The sequence below is a fragment of the Pteronotus mesoamericanus genome, unplaced genomic scaffold (genome assembly GCF_021234165.1).
Source record: "Pteronotus mesoamericanus isolate MK-2021 breed Mesoamerican mustached bat unplaced genomic scaffold, CSHL_Meso_final contig_20, whole genome shotgun sequence".
NCBI classification, from domain to species: Eukaryota; Metazoa; Chordata; class Mammalia; order Chiroptera; family Mormoopidae; genus Pteronotus; species Pteronotus mesoamericanus.
Genome location: NW_026555085.1, coordinates 12,467,913 through 12,480,555, shown reverse-complemented (window position 1 = coordinate 12,480,555; position 12,643 = coordinate 12,467,913). Strand labels below are relative to the sequence as shown.

Genomic DNA, 12,643 nt, shown 5'->3' with positions numbered 1-12,643 from the left:
GAGTTCTTCACAGAAGTTAGCAGGGTTAAGTGGGGGTTTTGAAGCCTGAATTCATAAGCACAACCACCTGCTTTCATGCCTAAGGACAGTCTCCTAATTCTATGCCAACACTTTGGACAGGATTATTTACTTGGAGGGTGACTCAAACCTTTCTTCCTATAGTGTCTGAGTTCTTTTTTTTTTTTCTTTCCATTTTCTTTTTCTTTTTTTATTTTTCTTTTTACTTTTTTTTCCACTTGATTTTTCTTTATTGTTGTTCAAGGACAGTTGTCTCCTAGGGCCTGAGGTCTTGGTGGTCTTGAGTTTGTTGGGTTGCTGAGGTTTTCTGTTAACCAGGGCTATTGGGCGGGAGATTATTAAGAGGCCCTTTAGCGAATCCCTGGGTTCCAGACCTAGTGCCAACCTCTCTCACGCAACAGCAACCTAATTTCTCTGGTACTTGGGATTAATCAACCAGATGTTTCGGGGATCCCTTTCTTTGCATATGGGTTCAGTAGTATGAGAGATGAAAATGGCTAGGGGCCATCTCAGCTTCCAAGCCGTCGGTTGTATGATTGTTCTGTGGAGGAAAATGTTTCTCCCAAACCTACTGAATCCAAGTTTATGGAAATGGGTAGCAAAAATTATAGACTTTTTCACCCCGGCTGGGTAGCTCAGTTGGTTAGAGCATTGTCCAAATATGCCAAGGTTGCAGGTTCAATTCTGAGCCAGGGTACATACAAGAAGCAACCAATGAATACATAAATAAGTGGAATGACAAATCAATCTTCCTCTGTCTCAAGAAATATATATTTTTGAAATAATAGATGCTGCTACGCTAACCTCTTCTTGGTTGTATATGATTTTGATTCTGGTTTAGTTTAAAGAATACCCTTTAGGTGAGCACCTTCACCTTACAGGAGGTAGTTTCTTGACTCTGCTCTCCCTGAGCCTTTGGCTGGTTAATCCACTATTTTATCAAGCCAGCTGCTTCTGGTCATGGGGCACATGGTAAGACCAGTAAATTCTTTGGGCCTGAGCTCATTGGTACCTTTCCTTGGGAGTAAAACACATGCCTGGGTTGGAGGAGATGTTATGTGGCATGCCATGGTGATGGGCAAGGTGTTCTAAAAGTCCATGGGTGGTGGTGCTGACAGAAGCAAAGTAGGCAGAAGTGAATTCATACCTGGAATGTGTCTGCTCTCGTGAGGCTCAAGCATAGTCCTTCCACGCTAGGAGGACCCAATCAAATCAATCTATGACCAGGTGCAAATGATGCCCAGCTGGGGAGTCAGTGTTGGGCTGTCAGCAGGAAGGGCACTCAGCACTGGCACGGTCAGATTAGCCTTAGAGAAGGGAAGGCTATGTGACTGAGACAAAGCATAGCTTCCATCCGTGTCATCATGGTTGACAAAACAAGCCTTGGGTACCTGAGGGAAGAGGCTGAGCATGGTCAGCAGAACTGTCATCTTGTCTCCCTGATGGCCATTCTTTCCCATGCTTTATGGTGGGTCACTGCACTTACCTTGCCTTTGGCTGTTAAGGCTCACCGCCTGCCCTTCACATCACCAGGCTGCCACTATTCTCCCCAAGGTCAGGGAACCCAGGTCCAGGGGTCCTTCCAGCATCCCCCACCAGCATTTCCAGCCCACAGAGGACAGCCGTCCGAGCAAGTCAAGGATGCTGGTGTCCCTCACCAATGCCTTTCTTGATGTTTTGGCAAAGGGAGTATTTTCCTGACCCCCTTAAACTGTGTGGCTACAGGTGGCTAAGCCAGGTGCATGTAATAAATCCAACCCAACATTCCTATCTCTTTGAGATTTCAGATTCCTTCCTTTATGGTATGCCAGGGAAATTCTGGCATTTCAAGTTTATTAACTATAGACTACCATTAAGTTCAGGCGTTAATTAACCCACCCAGCAGACTATTAATTCCTCTCCCAGGTGCTCGAGCCAATATGTGAAATCCCAAATCCTGGAGGAGCATCTATGACCATGCGTTTGGCCAAGCGGAGCCTTACATTCCACCCTCCCAGGTCTATTTCCCACACATGTTCCCATGGCTCCTGCCAAGGCAGTTTGGCAAGGCCTGTAACTCTTTCTGTCTAGCCATTCTCCTCTTAGCGTGGGCCCTGGGCTTCCCCACCCAGGCTGTGCTGGAATCTTATTCACAGAGGGCCTGGGGTCAAGCAGGGATGAAGGTGGGGAGGGTTCTGAGGCGGACGTCCTGGGAGACAGGAGCACTACAGAGGACATTGTCTCCACAGACAGAACCATTTCAAGAGAATTTGGGGGCTCAAAGTTCTCAGCTTCATCCATGTCGGCCCAAATGTCCCCATTCCATCTCAGTGTCCCACCCACTCCCCATCAATGCCCCTCCCTTAGCATAAGAGACCTAAAGGGCTGAGCATTGCATTTGCACTGCAACTTGACAACCCTTACAATGACATCCTGGGGCCAGACCTCAGCCCTGTGAGCCCTCTCTGCCTATACGAGATGAGGGACTTTTTCAAGGTTCTATCAACTTGTCCCAATTGCTCAGATTTCCTGTCAGACATCAATAACTCCCTACTCTCCTTCCCCCCTGCGCGTGTTCCCTGGGGCCATCAGAAGCCAGATGACTCCATGCCTCAGCGAATTGGCCATTTCATCTCCCGTCTCCCCACCCCAACAATGCAGTGCCCTGTACTTTGTCCCATGCCACCCTCAATGAAAACGTGAGCAAAGGTGGTGCCTCTGCGTGCAGTGAGATACCTGGGTGCGTTTCCTTCTCTGCAAGGAGGCTTCCCCTCTACTCCTTGAAGTTATATCCATCCATCCCAGTCTCCTGTTTGAGGCTGCTCCTGGAAGCAGTTCCTGTATTGGTGAGTATGGACAGGCAGTAGATGACACATTTATTGGGTAATTGGAGGAGAATTTCATAAAAGGACTATTTCCAGAGGTGTGGCAGCATTAAGGGAAATCCCAAGGGACAATGTAGTACCTGGGACCAGTAACATGCCTTAAGGGGTGAGGGGAGGGCGCCGTGGCAGAGAGCTGCGTGGAGGGACCTGGCAGCCAGCAGCAGTTCTGTAGAGAGGGGAGCTGAGGAATAAAGACCCTGACCTCCTCCTCCTTTTTTCTGCTGGGCCTCCCATTGTCCAAACCCAAAAGTCAGAGGGTAAGGGAGCCTACAGAAGGTGTCTGTAGATGCCACTGTCCAGGAGGCCGGTGACACAGGTAGAGAGAGGACCTGGAGGGGCCAACAGGAGAGAGCCGGCATCAACACTCATTTGATGAGAATGTTAATAACTGCCTTGTGGGCATCACTCATCTTCCCATTTAATCTGTTGGACAATCCTATGAGGTGGGCACTATCATCTCATTTTACAGATAGGAAGTCACGTGAAGATAAGTGAAATAACTTGCTCCGAAGTCCCACAGCTGTCAAGGGCCAGAGGTGGATTAGGACCTGGGCTCCCGAGTCAGGCTCGGGCCAGCCCTGCCGGCCGACAAGATGACCCTAAGAGCAGCTCACACACTACGTGCTAAGATCAAATACATTTTAAAACCAGTATAGAGAATGTTAATGGGTTATGGCGGGCCCTTTTCTGTGGGCCTCTCATGGTGTGCTCATGCCAGAGTAAATTGCAGCCTTGAACCATTTCCCAGCCGTCTTACGTGTGGGCTGTGAGCGCGGAAGGGGGCTGTACAGTGATAAAAATAAAGCAGCTCTCTCTCCTCCCTCTTCCCCCAGGGGCATTTTCCTTGTTTCTCTCTTTCCTTAAGCTACAAGGGCCCTTCCTTTGCCTCTGTAACTTGTTTCCCGAGCCCATTTCTTACACGGCTCACTTCTTCTACCTCTGTTAACTTCCTTTTCTTTTTAATTTTTATTTATAGATTTTAGAGAGAGAAAGAGAAAAAAACATTGATTTGTTGTTCCACTTATTTATGCATTCGTTGGCTCATTCTTGTATGTGCCTTGACTGGGGATCGAACCCACAACCTTGGTGCATCAAGACAATACTCTAACCAACTGAGCTACCTAGACAGGTCCTACCTTTGTTAACTTTCTAAATAAACTTCCTCAAATAAATAAATAAATAAATAAATGTCAGTATAATGTGTAGGCTGCTTATTTCAGTTGGCACATAACCACACCAGGCACTGCACTCTATTATTTATGTAATAAATTTTATGATTTGTCTGTATCATATGATTCCATTATAATTACTACAATAATTTACTTCTGTGACATTTTCCCTGGGACAGATGTGAGCCCCTGGAGGACAGGAACCTGCACACCAAGCATTTGGCACTGTGCACAGCATAAGGTGGGCTCTCAGTGCTTACATGGAGCTGAATTCAACCTTTCCTCCTTAAGCTGATAATAATACATTAATTCATTCAGTCGGTCATTTAGCTAACATTTTCTGAGCACCACTAGGTCTCTACAGGTTTTGGTTTAGGCACACAGGGATATTCGATGAGTAAGACTGAATGGTCTAATCTACATACTGTGTGCAGATGGGGAGGTGAGCTAGGGATCGTGGACACGCAGAAAAAGGATCAATTCATTCTGATGGCAACACGGAAGGGGTGGGTCCATCAAGGGGAAGCCTTTGAAGGATGAATTGGGTTTCAATAAGAGAGGGAGAGGGAAGGGCATTTTCTGCTGAGATAGACTTTTAAAAATTATGGATGAGTCCTGACTGGTGTGGCTCAATGGACTGAGCTCCCACTTGTGAACCTAGAGGTCACCAGTTTGGTTCCTTGTCAGGGCACATGCCCGAGCTGTGGGCCTGGTGCCTCGTGGGGGGCTGTGGGAGGTGTTTTGGATGTTTTTTCTCCCTCACTTTTCTCCCTCCCTTCCTCTCTCTTTAAAAATAAATAAAATATTTTAAAAATTTTGTAAAAATCATGTATGAAAGATGAGTGCAGTGAGTTATAAATGACCTTGGAGTGTTTAGAACCTATCTCTAAAATTAGAGGTTGATCCCTGGCCTTACCATGTTGGGGGCCGCTTTGAGTGGTATCGGGGACTGTAGTCCCGCACAAGCTGGGGCCTGGGAGAGGCCCCGTAAGACTTGGCCAGAGCACTGGTAATGCAGTTGATAGGCAGGACCTGATAATAACTCCGAGGGCCCCCGAGGGAAATCAGGCCTAGAAGTAAATGTCACTCCTTGAAGCAGGCTCTGTTTCTCCCTCAGCTCTGTTAATCTTACACCAGATAACATGCTCAAGGCTGGGAAAGAAATTTACGAAATTCCTGGACCCTGACCCACATCCCACCTGATGCCATAATGTTTTCTCACCTCAGATCCAAGCAATTCAGTGTGTCCCTGCCATTGTCTTCTTTAAACATCACCTATTCTCTGTAAACTTAAGTTACTGATGTAATCAGATTACCTATACATTCCTGCTACCTGTCCCCCGCTTGTAACCCTCTCAATAAAAGCCATTGAGCACAGGGAGCTTGGGACATTCCCCACTGGAGGGAATCGTCTTCCCCTTTCCTGGACAGGCAAACAGTGTCTGGAACGATTCTTTCCTCTATCCACGGTGAATCGGGGGACCTCGCGGGCCAGAGTCCCCCAAATTACCACCCCTGCCAGAATGACGTCTTGGCCTCGGGGGTCCCACCTGACGCTGGGAGAGGCTGCAGATATGCCTGGATGGGAAATACCTTCCACTGCCCCATCTGCGGGCTTATTCAGTTTTCTTCCTTTTGCCTCCTTGCCTTCTGTATGTATCTATGGCAGTGCTCACACTCAGAATGCCTGTCCACTGGGAGGGGGCCTCGGAGCCCCATCAGTGAGAGGCGGCCCGGGATGGGGGAAACTGCGGGATTGAGTCAGGAGCTCTGTTACTCCCTTTCCCGGGCTCAGCTTACTGCTCTGTGTATTAGAAAGCTGAGCTCGCTTGTGTTTGAGGTCCCTTTTGACAACCCCTGATTCCTAGGCTTATCCCGCCCATCTTATGGAGTTGTGCTGAGGATAAAATGGAAGGATGAGAGAGAAGAAAAAATGATGCCAAGACAACTCCCCACTCAGCAAGCACATACACATCACTGCTCCTAATTCGGAGAAAATTTGGTCCTTTTAGTGCCTGGGAGGACACCCAAGGTGGTGATTGTTGTTATTTTAAATTTTATTTTCAATTGCAGTTCACATTCAATATTATTTTGCATTAGTTTTGGGTGTACAGCATAGTGGCTAGACAATCATATGCTTCACAAATTGTTCTCGTCGATACTTTTACTAACCACCTGGCACCATATGCTAGTTATTACAACATTGTTGACTATGTTCCCTGTGCTGTACTTCACATCCCTATGACTATTCTGTAACTGCCAATTTGTACTTCTTAATATCTTCATCTTTTTCACTCAGTTCCCCAACCCCCGTCCCCTCTGGCAACTATCAGTCTCCAAGGTTGATTTCTCTCTTCTTTCTTTCTTTCTTTTTAAAATTTTTATTGATTGATTTGAGAGAGGGAGAGAGAGAAACAATGATTTGTTGTTCCACTTATTTATGTAGTCATTGGTTGATTCTCAAATGCGCCCTGACCAGAGATTGAACCCACAACCTTGGAGCATGCGGATGATGCTCAAACCAACTGAGCTACCCAGCTAGAGCTCCACGGTTGGTTTTGACCTCATAGAGATGTTTTCATCTTGTGTTTGGCTGGTATGAAACAAGGCAGTGGTGGCACAGAACACCAGACGCCCACCCCCACTCCCACCACAATGTTGGGAGTAGAACTGAGGCCGAGGACATCTAAGAAAGGGAACCTGGTGAGTGGGGATGGAATCCTTCCGGCGAGAACTGCAGATTGTCCAGGAAACTGACGCAGGCCACAGAGAGAAGGAGGAGTTCTCCTTTTATTCAGTGTTCTGTTAAAAATCCCCCACTGGTGTGCTGCAATTGAATTCCAGTGCTAACCACCTGGAGTTAGCACACACCCCACAAGTTCAAGGGCATGGTCCCCAACAAGACTGCTCTCACTTCAGATGCCAGCTGCAAGTTCAGAGGGGTACCCGGACCACAGGCACTTGATTGGGTAAAAATTTGGGGGATCCCACAACCCCCTTCAGGTTCAATAATTCATGAGAACAACTTGCAGAACTCAGGAAAGTGCCATTCTTATGATTAATTTTATTAGAGAGGACATAAGTCAGCAGGACCTGACAAATGAAGAGGAGCATAGGACAAGGTGTGGGAGGGTCCCAAATGCACAGCTTCTGTGCCCTCTCCTCATTAAATCAGGACATGTCACCTTCCTGACACATCTATGAGTTCAATAATTAGGAAGCTCCACTGAGCTTTGTGTCCGGAGTTTTTATTGGGGTTGATGACATAGGATGGCTGATTAAATTATTGCCTGGAGATTGAACTCAATTTCCAGGCCCCTTCTTCTTTCTAGACCTCACATGGCCCAAAGCTCCAACCCTCGAATCACATGGTTGGTTTTCTGGCATGGCCACCTCAGTGGCAGGGGATAATCTCCGCCTCCGTCTCGGTCTCCGTCTCCTTAGCACCCGACAGAAAGTAGTAGAGGGGCTCTCTCCAGGGCCTCAGGAGGACGGGGAATAAGTGACACACCACTGCGGCATGGGGCCTGGGGCCACCATGAATGACCTCGTTGGCATAGACTATCAGGGTCCACCATAAATATCACTCCTAATATTTGGGAAATTCCAAGGATTTAGTCTCCCTCCCAGGAACGAGGGGCAAAGGTCACTCCTATTCTTTATTACGCAGCCCTTAGTGTGGTCAGTCTCCTCCAGTCTGGCTTCTCACATCCTCCCACTCCGCCTCCAGCTTTTATTTTGAGAAGTTTCAAAACATTTAGATTCACCAATTCTTAGCAATTTTCCCACAATTTGCTTTTACTCTCTCTCTTCATGATATTTCACCCCTAAATAATTCAGCATGTATCTTGTGTGAAGAAGGTCATCCTTCTACATAACTAAAGCATAATTGCTGCTTTATTACTGAAGAAATCTGGCATGACAGTGGCCAGGAAGCTCAGTTGTTTGGAGCATTATCCGTGATACCCAAGGTTGCAGGTTCAGTCCCTGGTCAGGGCGCATACAAGAATCAACAAATGAATGCATAAACAGAACAACAAAATTGATGTCTCTCTCTCTCTAAAATCAACAAGTAAAAATTAAAAAGAAATTTAGCATCAATATACACTAGATTCCCCCTTCTTCATTTTCGAGGGTGTCAGTTGCTAAAGGTCAACCATGGTCCTGAAATAGTAAATGGAAATTTCCGTAAATATACAATTTATAAATATTAAATCACCAGCTGTAGCTGAGGTAAAATCTCGAGCTGCTCCACCCAGGATGAGAATCTCCGCTCTGCCCAGGGTACCCACTCTGTATTCGCTCCTTGCCTGGAAGTCACTTCGTAGCCAGCTCACTTATCAGGTGGGTTATCAAATAGAGAAAAACGAAAGTCACGTAACTTTTATGACACTATATTGTTATAATTTTTCTGTTTTGTTAATTATTGTTAATATCTTACTGTGACTAATTTATAAATTAATCATAGGTATGTATGTAGGTACGAAGTAAAACATAGTATAGAGAGGGTTCAGTACTATCCGCAGTCTCAGGCACCCCCTGGAGGTCTTGGAACGTATACTCTGCAGATAAGGTGGGACGACCGTAACAGTATCATCTAATACACAGATCACAGTCAGATTTTCCCAAGGGTAAAATGTCCTTTAAAACTGATTTTCCCCCCATCTTGGATTCAACACAGGATCACACTTTGCATTTTTTATATCTCTAATCTGACAGTTCCTCAGTCTTTTCTTTTTTCTTTCTTTTTTATGACATTCACATAAAACACACACACACACACACACACACACACACACCTGTTATCTCACAACATGGAGGTCAGAAGTCTGAAATGGGTTTCACTGGACTATAATCAAGTTGTTGTCAGGGCTGAATTCCTTCTGTTTCCTTGCCCTTCCTTCCCAGCTGCTAGAGGCTTCTTGTATTCCCGGGTTTGTGGCTCCTTCCTCCATCTTCAAAGCCGGCAGCATGTATCTTCAATCCCTCTGCCTCAGTTTCCAGCATCGCATCTGCTTCTCTAACTCCAATCCTCCTTCCTCCTTCTTCTAGGGACCATTGTAATGGTATTTGGCTCATCCAGGTGATCCAGAATAATCTCCACGACCTTAACGTTTATAAAGTGTCCAGGCTGGTCATTTTGCGGGATGACTCTCACTTCGATTTCTTTGTTCATTTCCTCAGGATTAGATTCAGGGTGAACATTTTTGGCAGGAATATGACAGAAGAGATGAAGTATTTCCGCGTCTGTAGTGTCCTTCTCAGTGCATCATATTGGGAGACACATGGTGCTCTTTGTCCTACTAATAGTAATTAAATTTCGATTACGTTATTTTTTTACGTTACGTGGCATTTGCTAGATCAGGTTAGCTTTCGATAAACTTAGAAACCTGAGAATTATTGGCACTGACTGTAGCACACCTGGTCTGGCTTCATCTTTTCTCTTTGGAAAGGAGTTTTTAAGAAAAAGAAAAGAAAAGAAAACCTTAAAAAAAAAAAAAAAGATTTTACTTATTTGGGAAGGGGAGGGAAAAAGAAAGAGAGAAACATCGATTGGTTGCCTCTGCACGTGCTTCCGACCAGGGACGAACCGCAGCCTAGGCGCGTCCCCAGACCGGGAATCAACCGGCCACCCTCTGCTTTGCGGATCGAGGCCCAACCATCTGAAACACACCAGTCAGGGCCCCATGAATACTGACGGCAGGACGTGGGAAGGGAGTGGCCAGGCTCCGCAGTGGTGTCATTTATACCCAGCTCTCCTGAGTTCCTGGAGAGAGCCCCACTACTACTTTCTGTCGGGTGCTAAGGAGACGGAGACGGAGACGGAGGCGGAGATGGAGATTATCCCTTGCCACGTGTCTATACCCGTGTCCATACCCGTGTCCCTGTACGCGCGCACTTCCACGTGTGCAGGAAAGTAGGAAGGTGCGCAAACGTGGGTCTTTTGACCTGCACCAGCCTGTCCACATGCACGTTGAGTTCTGTGCAAGCCTTCCAATTTCTTCTAAAGACTTCCACATTGAAGGCTCCAGGGGGAGTTAACTGTGCACGTGTGTGTCAAGCGTCTCTGCCCAGAGCCAGTCGTGGTTCTCAATTGCTCCCCTTTCTGGGCCGGCTTGGTATGGCCTGTGACCCCTCCTATGGTGGTTGCATCCACACTTCCGGGAAATGGTTGCCTCCCTCACGCCCGTAACCTGCGCTCTCGGGTATGGACCCCTCCGGTAGTCCCAGCTGGTCGGGACGAGCTCCCACGCCCGCAGAGTCCGCCGCGGCTTCAGTGACTCTGGCGCAGCTCCTGCAGCTCGTCCAGCAGGGCCGGGAGCTCCCGGGTCTGGAAAGGCGCCATATCGCGGCGACCCCAGGCGAACCCACGGCGTCCGAGCTCCCGCGGAGGCCCAAGCCCTGGGAGGCCGCGGGCTCGGCCGAGGGCTCCGCGCCACCGACCCCCAGGTACGGAGAGAGGAAGACCCCGGAGGAGCCGGCTCCGCGCACCACGCAATGACGGCATCTCCGTAAATGTCCAGTAGTGGGTTCTGGAGGCTCGAGATCCTTTGCAGCTCTGGGGTCTGGACGGCGTGGCTGTCCGGCGTAAAGTCGGAGTGAAATCCGAGTACTGATCAGTTACTCATCTTTTGTGCTTTCGCCCTAACCGTCTCAGGTGGACCTCAAGCCTGGGAGTGCCACCGGCGTTTTCTGCGTTATTTCCGTACCATGATATTCATTAAAAATTTTAAAAATCCTGTTTCAGCCCTTAAATGTAATTGAAACAAATCTCATACTATCTGCGGTGCACAGAGGTGTTTTCATTTCAAAAATGCAACTTAGGACACACTGCAGCCTCACCCACTGGGAACAACGTCTTAAAAATATTGAGAACGTCCTTTTGTCTCGGGCTTCAGCTTATTCTGGTGGTTGTGGAAGTGAATTTGTGACTCAAGTGGCATTTTGATTTTAGACAGCCATTTCCCAGAATGACTTAAAAAATACACTAAACAAGTGATATCTCAAAGCGTTATAGAATAGCCAATTAACAAAAACCCTAGAACCCTTGGCTCTGCGAACCAGGTGGATACAGCAACGGGTCATGAGGCTCCCAGCACCGACTCTTCGTTCACTTTTCCCAGAAATAAGAATAGTCCCATTTGTTCAGGGACTGGCGTACCATATTACACCATACAGAAATGCAAACTTTATAATCTTATTTATATATAATTCTAAGTTAAAACTATTATTTTGCTTAATCCTTTTCACAACCATGGGAGGCAGGCAGGCTAGACTATATTGCCCCAGTTTTAGAGTCAAGTGGAAGCAGTCCCGTATTTAGTATAAGGCAGATCTAGGATTTAAACCCTGGGCTTCCCCACAGCTGCTCTTCTCCCATGACCCTTCACTACGTCACTTCAGTCTGATTTCACAATGCTTTACAGTGTAAGAGTAACAGCCACGCCAGGCCTGTAAACTCCTGAGCCAACCAACCTAATAAATAACCTTGTAACTTGGCACATTTTAAGGCATTGTTGTACTGCGTAGTTTCAGATACATTTGAGGGCCCCATGAATCAAAGCTGATCTTAACGGACCAGGCAACACAATGGGTAAGCAAGTTTTCACGTCTTAGCCTGGGCCTGGCACACCCTCACCAACTGCTCAGATGGAGGGTTGGGGAAACTGACTGACCGGAACAAAGGGAAGACTCACTAGGGGGTAGACACTGATGGTAGCAGGAGCAGGATCAGACCCCTTTTTCAAGTGCATGTCCCAGGAGCCCTAGCGTTTTAATGTTGGTCTGTATCATTACCAGCAGGAGAGAGAGCAATACTTCTGGAGTCTAGAATATGCAAGGAAAGGGACAAAATAAGCTCACCCTGGGCCTAAAAGACCAAATAGTCCAATTTCATCCATGCAAAACCAAAGGAATGGTTCATTCTTTCATAATTTTAAGGCTATTTTATTCAATTGCCTGACATAGAAATGCCAACATACACTTTAATTGTATAAAACACAAACATGACTGTCAAAAATATAATTCCCAAACTTTCTCGTGTTTTATTGTATTTTTTTCCCCATTACTATTTATTTCAATACCTTCTTCCACCTCCAACCCCACCCCGTCATGACTGGGGTTTTTAAGCAGACTAATCATCAGGGAAACCAGAAAATTACACCCTAAAGCCCAGCGAAAATAAATGGCGGGCAATTCCCCGTTAAACACAGCACAGGGCCTTACACTCTCCTACTGTGTTAACAGGAAACACCCATTAGCCTGAAGGGAAAAGCTCTAGTCTTCCACAGGACGTGGAACCAGGTGAGCCTGGGCAACCAATCCTGATAATGCAGGACTTTCTCATGTAAAATGCGTGCATCCCTGAGAAGAGCCTATGAACACCCTAAACTTTCAAGCAAAAACTGGAGTGTATGCATGTTTTCCTGGGGAAATGGTCCTTCCTTTCTCACAGATCCAAGAAGAGGCTAAAATCTTGAGCTATGGTAAGGAAGCCACTAGATGTATTTAGAGCCAGCCAAGCTTGAGAGCTTGCAAAGCTGTCACTGAAAAGTTGGAACACGGACTCACAACAGACACAACTGAACACTG

General features: G+C 46.8%; 1 non-coding gene across 1 annotated transcript; it reads left to right on the top strand.

Annotated features, from left to right (window-relative positions):
• Positions 1 to 3,539: 3,539 nt before the first annotated feature.
• Positions 3,540 to 3,675, top strand: LOC129068031 (small nucleolar RNA SNORA42/SNORA80 family). Its single transcript, XR_008528849.1, has one exon. It is a non-coding gene; the product is annotated as a small nucleolar RNA SNORA42/SNORA80 family (small nucleolar RNA).
• Positions 3,676 to 12,643: the final 8,968 nt, after the last annotated feature.